This window comes from Mastomys coucha, unplaced genomic scaffold (genome assembly GCF_008632895.1).
Source record: "Mastomys coucha isolate ucsf_1 unplaced genomic scaffold, UCSF_Mcou_1 pScaffold21, whole genome shotgun sequence".
Classification (NCBI taxonomy): Eukaryota; Metazoa; Chordata; class Mammalia; order Rodentia; family Muridae; genus Mastomys; species Mastomys coucha.
The window spans coordinates 148110101-148120116 of NW_022196904.1; the positions used below are offsets into that span (position 1 = coordinate 148110101).

At 39.8% G+C, this 10016-nt stretch overlaps 1 long non-coding RNA gene across 1 annotated transcript in view; it reads left to right on the top strand.

The window, feature by feature from the left end:
- The first annotated feature begins 4840 nt into the window (after positions 1-4840).
- Positions 4841-10016, top strand: part of LOC116101108 — a 16790-nt gene continuing 11614 nt past the window's right edge. The window contains exons 1-2 of the long non-coding RNA XR_004122776.1: positions 4841-4955; positions 6219-6360. This is a non-coding gene — a long non-coding RNA (uncharacterized LOC116101108). The remainder of the gene's footprint in view (positions 4956-6218; positions 6361-10016) is intronic.

The window sequence follows — 10016 nt, forward strand, 5'->3', positions numbered from 1 at the left end:
TTAAGACTAGAAAGACCATGTGACCCAGATGTATAACCCTTAAGTATTTATCTGAAGGATTACAAGTCAACACATCACAGAGACACTTGCACATCAGTGTATATTGCAGCTTTATTCACAATAGCTAGGTTTTGAACTAATTCATGTGTCCAGTAAGAGACAGACAGATAGAGAAACCTCTATTTCTCTCTCCCTCATTCCCCCTATGTGTGTTTGTGTGTATGTGTAGACATTTTTGTCTCTGTCTCTTTCTCTCTATATGCTTTTCTCATTATAAATATATTTGTATGTGTAATAGATTTTTAATTCATATAACAGGTTGAAGTTGTATAATTTACAGGAAAATGGATGTAACTGGAGATCATCATATTAAGTGAACTAAGCAAGTTTCAGAAAGACTTCTGTTTTCTCTCATTTGTCGTCCCTAGACTTCATATGGATACATGAAATCATGTATGAACATGAAACGAAAGCAGAAGTAAAGAGGGATGGAGAGATGGTTCCGTGGTTAAGAGCCCTTAGAACAAATGCTCCAGTGAATGTAGATCCTGCCTGCCCTTTTCCTTGGAGAACACACCGCATATTAACTAATTTGGACACCCACGGCAGAGGGCAGAATTTAGCTTGGAGTAATTAGCTCATAATTAGTCCGCTAAGGGGGTGTGGGCATGAATGCACATGTGCAAATCTGCTTGCCTTCAGACATTCATTGGGGTCTCCTGTGTGGATGACATTATCCTCAGTGTGGAAAGGGGGAAAATGAATTCTGAGATTTAAGAGACCCTTAGAATTTTTATTTTTTATTTTTAAAAAAAGCTCAATAGACCTTTTCTGCCTCAAAATTAAACCCATTTTCTATTCTTAGTTATGAAATTGGGTGTCAGAGTTGGCACCGGTGTTTTATGGAGACTTTGCCAGTTGCACATATCAAAAGAACCCAGCATCCCTGACTGCTTTGTGAAAATCACTCCTGGAGAACACTTGGTCTTACCTGATTAGTTGCCATTAAAACTAATGCAAGACAAATACAGACTCTGTGAGAAGAGCCTGCAACTTTAATAATGCCCGAGGGAATACATCTGACCTCACACCTCCAACCCAGACATTGTCTCTCCATACTCCACAACTTGTGAATTTCAATTATTTGTTCAGAGGGGCCATTCATAATTGCCTGGTGTAAGCCTGCCTTTAGGATGCAAAGCAGAAGACAATGAAAATGCTACCCAGGCGAATTAGGGCGGCAGCACTTAAATGTATAAATTAACCAGGCCTCTTTTCACAGCTCTCCCTTTTATTCTGAGAGGTTTCAGTCTGGTGACATCAAAGACAGGATTATGAAGGAAGATAAAAACTTGATCTAATGTCCATGTTTGAAGTCATGAAAGTCCTCCTCTCTCCATGGCAAAATAACCCCTCTTCATAACACACACAGAGACAAAAAAGGGTCCAGGTGCAAAAGGGTTTGGGGCCAGCTCGAGACCGGAGGGAGAGTGCAAGGGGGCCTTGGCTTCCTGAGGTAGGAACAACTGAAGGGGAGAGCCCTGCCTTGCCTAATGTGCTAATAGATTGTTTGTAGGCTTGGACTGGTTTTGTTCTGCAAATTAATGTTAAGTCTTTCTCTTCAGCCCCTGTGATGTGAGATGGCATTTTTAATCATATTTTAAGTGGGTTTCCCCTGCAGCATCTACAAAGACAGGAACAGATTTTTCTGTTGTTATGTGAGAGTAATCTGTCACTTCAACACTACTAACAAATATTTTCCTTTATGTTGTTTGCAAATCAAGTTTCCTGTTTAGTAACAAACTAACCTTCTTGTGTCCATTCTACACTAATAGGACTTGGAGCATGCAGGCTCACATGAAAGTGGTAAGGATATCTAGTAACGTGTTTTTGTGGGTGGATCAGAAAGTCACTACTGTAATATAATTTGAAGGCATCCTCTTACTTTGGGGGTTGTAGAAGTTGTTTGGGATGACCACAAATCTTGGCCTTTTAGTAAATATATGCAGCTGCACTTCCTGCGTGACAGCAAGAAAGATTTATTTTTAAAACTCTGCAAGCTACCAGCCCATGACTTTTAAAGTCTTTAGTCTTTTAAGCACTAAATCAGCATTCAAGTGGTTGGTTAATCTCCCAAGAGCCAGAATGAATTGCCGGGGCCTAGATTATAACAGTTTGACTGTTAGAAAAATTCCAGTGGCAGCAAACCTAGTGAGACTTTGGGCAAACACTTCCTTCTCTTTTGCTTTCCTCATGTTTTGGAGATTCAAGCTACAAAATAAAATGCTTTTTAAAAAATTCTTCTGTCATACGTTACATTCTGACCAAAGCCTCCCCTCCCTCTCCCCGTCCCAGTTTCCCCCAGCCCACCTCACCTCTCCCCTATATCCACTTCTCTGCTTGCCTGCGGAAAAGCAGACCTCCCAGGGCTTTCAACAGAACACAGCATAACAACTTACAATAAAACTAGGCACAAACCCACATATCAAGGTTAGACAAGGCAACCCAGTGGAAGGAAAAGGGTCCCAAGCACAGGCAAAAGAGCCAAAGACACCCCACTTCCACTCTTAGGAGTCCCATAAGAGCTCCAAGGTACACCACCATAACATATACGCAGAGGACCTAGCAGAGACCCAATCAGGCTCCGTGATTGTTGCTTCAGCCTCCGTGAGCCCCTATGCCCGCTGCCTAGCTGATTCTGCGTAAAACAAAATGTTTTATGGTGGAGATGATATCAGGAGCTAAGATTTTGTCTGGAAGACTTAGCTGCTTGGTTTGAAAATCTCTTGGTGCCACTGGATATATTTGGGCATTTTGGTTGTCGTCGTGGGGTGCCTGAGATATTGCTCATCAACATCAATGGTATGTGTTTAAAGGCAGGAGGGAGCCAATTGTTAGTGATCAGTCTGACCATGCAGTGCGTTCCATTTTGAACGACTGCCTCATAGCTTTAGCTTCCTTGTATTTTTCACTCAAGTAAATAGCAAATGTCCTCCTTTCTCAAAGGATGAGTCTTCATTTTGTGGATCTCATTTTTTTTTCCCCTAAGAGAAAGGTATAAAGAGCCCAATGGCATGAAAGACTAAGCAGCCCTACATAACTACAGCCTCTCCACATGGCCCATCTTCTGTTTACAAGCACGCTTACTTCTTGACATGTAATAAAAGCCAATCATCCATCTGGTGAATCAAATGTGTCCTTATCAAAGGCATTTAAGAAAGGTGGCCCATCCAGTCTCAAGCAGGAGCTTGGTATTCATCAGCAGTCCTGTTAGGAACCTAGCACCCACACTCACACGCTATTGCTATTAGGTCTGGGAAGTGATCTTTGTCCATCAGTGGGAGCAACAGGAGAGATATAAGTCATGAATCCTTTCCATTGCCCAAATAAGTAAGGAGAACATCTCTGAAATGTAAAAACTTCAAGCAGAGTGACTTAGAGGGGAACTTTAGACTTCTCAAATCACCAGGGCTAGAGATGCAAGCAGGGAACATTCAGTGACCCCAAAGCAGCCTCACCAGGTCCTAGATCTTCCCAGCCTACATACTTCTAATACTTCCTGAGGCTGTGTGCAATAAGGGCAGAGTTACATAGAACTGGTTGGATGAGTAGCTAGAACCTCAGATGAGGGTCCCATAACCTCCACCACTCCTACAGGGAAGGTCAACAATCAGCAAACCCAGTTATGATGATCTTATGCAAGTAAACGCAACTGGACTCATGGAGATAATAGTAGTCTGGCTCAGATGATATTTCTTTACAACTAAGTACCAATGAAATGTGAAGTGTTCTATAAGATCATCTTAATCTCTTCCAAATGTCAGTATCATTATTTAGAAAGAGAAGTAAGTGTGATGAAGAAGAGACTGAAATAGTATACAGATAAAAGTCTACATATATTGCTTTGAGTGCCTATTCTTTTTGTTTTCAATGCCATGAATTGAACCTAGGCCTACATCAGGCTAAGCTAGTGCTCTACCACTGTGCTGTATTCCCAGCCCAAGAATATCTTTTTTTTTTTTTTTATGTTCCCATCATATGGCCAGAGTTGTAACTCAATGATAGAGGCATTGCCTAACAAGTACAAGAGCATGGGTTGAATTCTTGGTACTGAAAAAAAAGAGCCATAAAAATAACATGGGTAAATGGGGATTTGGACCAAATATTATATGAAATTATGAAATTGTTCATCATGAAATGTTAGTGTTATTTGATTATATAAAGGGACTTGGCTGTCTTTTTCTTTTGTTTTCTTTTTCTTTTTCTTTTCTTTTCTTTTTTTTTTTGTTTTGTTTTTTTCAAGACACGGTTTCTCTGTGTAGCCTTGGCTGTCCTGGAACTCACTCTGTAGACCAGGCTGGCCTCAAACTCAGAAATCTACCTGCCTCTGCCTCCCAAGTGCTGGGATTAAAGGGGTGCGCCACCACTGCCTGGCTTTTTTTTTTTTAAAGATTTATTTGTTTATTATAAGTAAGTACACTGTAGATATCTTCAGACACTCCAGAAGAGAGCATTAGATCTCATTACAGATGGTTGTGAACCACCATGTGGTTGCTGGGATTTGAACTCAGGACCTTTGGAAGGGCAGTCAGTGCTCTTAACCACCGAGCCATCTCTCCAGCCCTCATTTTTTATGTAACAGGGTCTTTCTATGAATTACAGGCTAGCTTTGAACTTGGGATCATCCTGCTTTGGCTTTCTGAGTATTTGAGTTAAAAATGCACACTTCTGTACTCTGCTAAAGGAATGTTCATCTTCGTGGGAGCCTATACTATGATTTAAGAATGGAGGATCATGAAGTCACAGTAGGTAAGTAGATAGAACCATATATGGAAAACTATGCTAATATCTGGGTACTGTGTACATGGATCTTGAGTCTGGTTGGAAAGACTACAGCTGCTTACTGTACTATTCTTTCAATACTCATTTCTCAGTATGCTTGATTCTTTTCATAGGTAAGACGGCTCAGAGGATTCACACTGAAATTCCATATCAGAGAATATCTCTGTTGGGCTATGGAGAGAGGGTTTGAGCTCTAGAAAGCTGGCCTTGTCTAGTGATGGATCATCTTTCCCTTCCAAAGACAGAATTTGACTAAATTTTCAGTGTTTGGCCCCAAGCGTAAGTTTCAGAAAGAGACCTTTTTGCCTTTGCTAATTGTAAATTAATCAGCTCCGCAGTGGAGAAAAGGTCTGCTTCTTTCTTAACGAACCCCCTCCTAATGTTTACGCCCGGGGAAAGAATGAGGCATTTTATAAAACTCAGAAGCTCTTGTAGAAGATGCTATGGTTGCTTTGCTGGCAGTGACGAGAGGGGCTCTGGTGTGTTTGTTTGAGGATGATTAATACTTTTCCAGTGACTGATTGGGATGGTTGTATGAAATCAAAGTTAAGGAGAAAATCCCTGTGGTTAGACACCTTGGGTTTAACAAGAGGTGCTTCTGCTCAGTCACTGTGGGAATGGAAACCTGAAAGTGTAGATAAGGATAGGATCTACCTTAGGGGAGTTTGAGAACAGAGTGCTAAGTAATGCTCACAACATCATTGGCATTTTCCGTTCAAAATAAATCCCAAACTATATCATTATAATAATTCTTACTCACTTAGGGATAAGTGAACATACATGGGGCTCTTCAGAGAATCAATAGCTAGGAAGTCAATTGGGCCAGGCAGAAACTTTAATCAAGACTATTTCCATGAACTTCTTAGAAATTCTTCCAACACTGGACCACCTGTTCTTCTTCAGCATCCTGGGGGTGCTCTGGAGTCACAGTGCTGAATAAAACTAAGACCCAGATCCCTAGGGTATGGAACGATGGTGTTCTGCTTAGCATGGCATCTGCAAGTCCCTTGCCTCTTCCAGTGGGAATTATTTTGGTCTCTTTCCCCTGGAAGGTACCAAGATAAAAAAAAAATCATTGCTAGTTAATTGGTTAAGAGAAAAAAAGTCTTCCATAATTTTAAATTTCTTGATAGAGAGCTTATCTCAAATACTTTGATGTTTTCTGGTAGTAAATAGCTTTATTTTTTGATTATGACACAAACACTTAAACATGCCACTTGAACTTCAATAGTTGATATATCTTTTTAAATCATTACTTGACAATTTCATACATGTATACAATGTATTTTGATCATATCATTCCCCCAATTCTCTTTTCTAACTCCTCCAGACCCCCTTTACTATACCCTGCCTAACTTCTTGTCTACTTTTCACAGACAATCTAGTCCAGTCAGTGCTGTGCTGATGTAGATGGGGTAGGATCACCCACTGAAGCTTGGAATCCTACCATATGCCTCTTTCTTGAAGAAAGCTGACACTACCCCAGTGGCTTTCAACTACAAACCTCTTCAACCTGGGGTAAGACTCTAAGAGCCCCTCTCCCATCTATGAGGAATTCTGATTGGCTTGTGTCGGCCGCCTTTCTATCCAGCGGAAATAAGGAGGCAACAACAAGCTCTTCTCCAAGCAGTTTATTCAGGAACCTTCATTTTTACTTCTTCTCTAGTTAGCTTCTCTTATATTCTTCTATATCTTCTTACATCTTACTAGTTACATCTTACTTCTTATATCTTACTTATTTCTATCTTACTTCTTATATCTTACTACTTACATCTTACTATTTACATCTTACCTCTTTCTTCTTACTTACTCCTATTTCCTACTTACTCCTATCCCCTACATCTTACTTACTCCTATTCTTACATACATCTTACTTCTATCCCTACATCTTACTTCTATTCTTATTCTTACGTACATCTTACTTCTATATCTCTCTCCAGCCCCCAGCCCTTGTGGATTAAATACTTTCCCTGATCCCAATCAGCATCGGCTACATGGCAAAACATAATAGGCTACGAGAAATCATGCCAACTTGCATCACAAACTAGAGGCACTCAGCTTTTCCAACTAAGGGCTTGTTTATCAATGCTTTCTACTCTGGCCAGAGGCCAGGTGTTCAATATATATATATATATATGGTGGCAGCTGCGGCTCCCCCATAGGCTTGACCTTATGTAAGTCTTGTGCAGACAACCACAGCCACTGAGACTTCCTAAGTGTGATTATTGCAGAATATTTGATCACATTGTGAGCCCTGAGAGTGTGAACTGGGAAAACCTGCTTCTCGTTTGGTGTGGCTCAACCCTAGCACACAACTTAACCCAAGAGATTTCTGTAAACAAGAGTTAAAATCAGTAATAAGTCAAGAGGCAGAACAAGCAACTAATTGACAGAAAATGTAAGAAAATGTAAGAAATGTAAGAAAGCCCGGGAAAGAGAAAGGAGGGACTTTGAGTTGAAGGGCATTTAAGAGCACATGGAGAAGGAGCCAGCATTTTTTGTTTGTTTGTTTGTTTTGGGTTTTGTTTTGTTTTGTTTTTTTGAGACAGGGTTTCTCTGTATAGCCCTGGCTGTCCTGGAACTCACTCTGTAGACCAGGCTGGCTTTGAACTCAGAAATCTGCCTGCTTCTGCCTCCCAAGTGCTGGGATTAAAGGCGAGTGCCACGACTGCTAGGCTGAGCCGGCATTTTTCTTCTGGGACACAGGTGGAGTAGGAAGGTCAGCTAGGTGCTTTCCCTGCCTCTCTGAGCTAGCAGGCTTTCTCTACACTGTCTGGTTCCTGAGTCTTCATTTGGTAAATCAAGCATTTAGGATTTTGTTTTAAAAACATGTGATGGCCCTGACTTTTTCCCACAAAAAATGAATAACTTAGAGTAAGCCTAGCCAAGGAAGTGAAAGATTTGTACAATGAAAATTTGAAATGCTGAAGAAAAAAATTGATGAAGACAGCAGGACATAGAAAGACTTCCTACCTAGGGATGTAACCTAGTTGAGAATGCTTATGTAGCATGCATGAAGTCCTGAACTTGATATACAGTACTCCCTATATGGGGCATGATGGGTTAAGCCTGTAACCCCAGCACTTAGAAGGCAGAAGCAGGAGGGTCATAACTTAAAGGCCATCACTGGCTACACAGTAAATTCTAAGTCAACCTGGGATAGATACTTAAGACCCTGTCTCAACATCAAATTTAAAAAAAAAATCCCACCACTTTTATTTATGTCACACTAAATACAACTTGCTTTTGTCTGATGGAAACTCCTCTACCCCAAGGAAAAGGCCTGTATACATTAGATTTTTTTTTTTTTTTTTTTGTCAATTTGACAGAAGCTTGAGACTCATCTGGAAAGAGAGACTTCAACTGAAAAAAAAAAAAAGCTTCCATCAGATTGGCCTACCTAATTGGCAAGTCTGTAGAGCAGTTTTGATTAGTGACTGATGATCAAGAGTCCAGCAACTGTTTGTGGTGGCACCCTTGGGCAGGGGTCCTTGGGTTGTACTAAAAAGCAATCCAGTAAGCAGCATTCCTCCAACAGTGAGCATCACTCCTCCATAGTCTCTGCTTCAGTTCCTGCCTCCAGGTTCCTGTCCTGCTTGTGTGCCTGCCTTGTCTTCCTCCAGTGATGAATTCTGAACAGAAAACTGTAAGGTGTAGTAAACCCTTTCCTTCCCCAAGTTGGTTTTGGTCAGTTTTAATCACAAAAGTAGGAAAAAGAGAACTAGGTTAGATTCTATTATTTAATAATTCTGGCTATGAATCCACTTACACTTTAAAAGTATATTCAGACAGTGCCTAAAAATGTGTTTAATATACCCCTTTCCATTGTCTCACCATAAGATTTTCTCTGCCCTTGTTGGTGAGGTATAGTTCTTGGAGACAACTAGTAAGTGCCCTTTTGCAATGCAGCCTGCTAGTCTTGATTAGAGACTTTGGATTTATTATTGAAAGTTGTATGCTCATTCTTGCCATTCTGTTGGTTTTGTATGCTTGGTATTTCCCTGGTCCTCTCTGGCTTAGCTGTTATCCTAGCACAGCCACTTCTTTCCCACAGCATCATGGGTGTCTTTATCTTCCTCATCACTTCAAAAGGACACTTCAAGTATCTTCTGTAGATCTGCCCTTGCGGTCATGGATTCCTTTGGTTGGGTTGTGCTCTGGGAAATTTTCTTTCATCTTAAAGCCATGACTGATAGTTTCTCTGGGTATCTTTGCTAGCAGTTGTCTTTCAGAACTTCAATATGCCATTTCAAGCTCTCTTGGCACTTGAGTTGACTGCTGGAATTGTCTTCATATGAGATTTGATGTCTCCCTCTTAGTGCTTCTAATGGGCTTTCTTTATTGTGTATACTAGGCAGTTTGATTATGTTATAGTGTAGAGAGATTATTTTCAAGTCTACTTTGGTCCCAAATGCCTCCTGTATCTAGATTGGTATCTGTGTCCCTACTTTTGAGAATTATTATTTCTGCTATGATTTTATTGAAAATGCATTTCAAATTAAATTCTTCCATGGCCACGGTTCTTAAATTTGGTCTTTCCATAGTGTCACTTACATCTTGAAAATAACATTTATACTTCCTTATTAATTTATCTTTGTCCTTTTCTGAGTGTCCCAATTCTTCTACCTTGTTTTTAAACTCTAACATTCTGTCTTCTCCTTGTTCCATTCTTTTGCTGAGTTTTTCTATGGAGTTTCCTTTTTTGTTATTTGATTCATTGTGGTTTCCATTTCCAGTATCTCAGTTTTATTTTTTCTTCAGTGTTTCTATTTATTAAATTCTTCTTTCATATTCTGTATTGGATTAATTCACCCAGCAAACTAAGAAGAACTCATATTAAAGATACTCCACCCTAGTATCATGAGAGGACAGACCTGATATTTTTTTTTCTTTTTTGGCTTTTAAAACATCTTTATTGATATTAACCCACCTTTCATTTTTCCCTTCTCCCTTCTCACTTTTTTTAAAACTTTTATTGCATTATGATGAGAAAAGTTACATGATTTCAATTTATCTGAATTAGTTAACATTTTAAAAGCATGTTTTAATTAAATAAAATTGAATCACATTCTTGCTCCCCTTTTGTACCACTGCTCCGCCCATAGACCCCCTTCAATACCTACAATACCTTTTTTGTTGTATTCCTTAAAATTTATAAAATATTATAACAATAA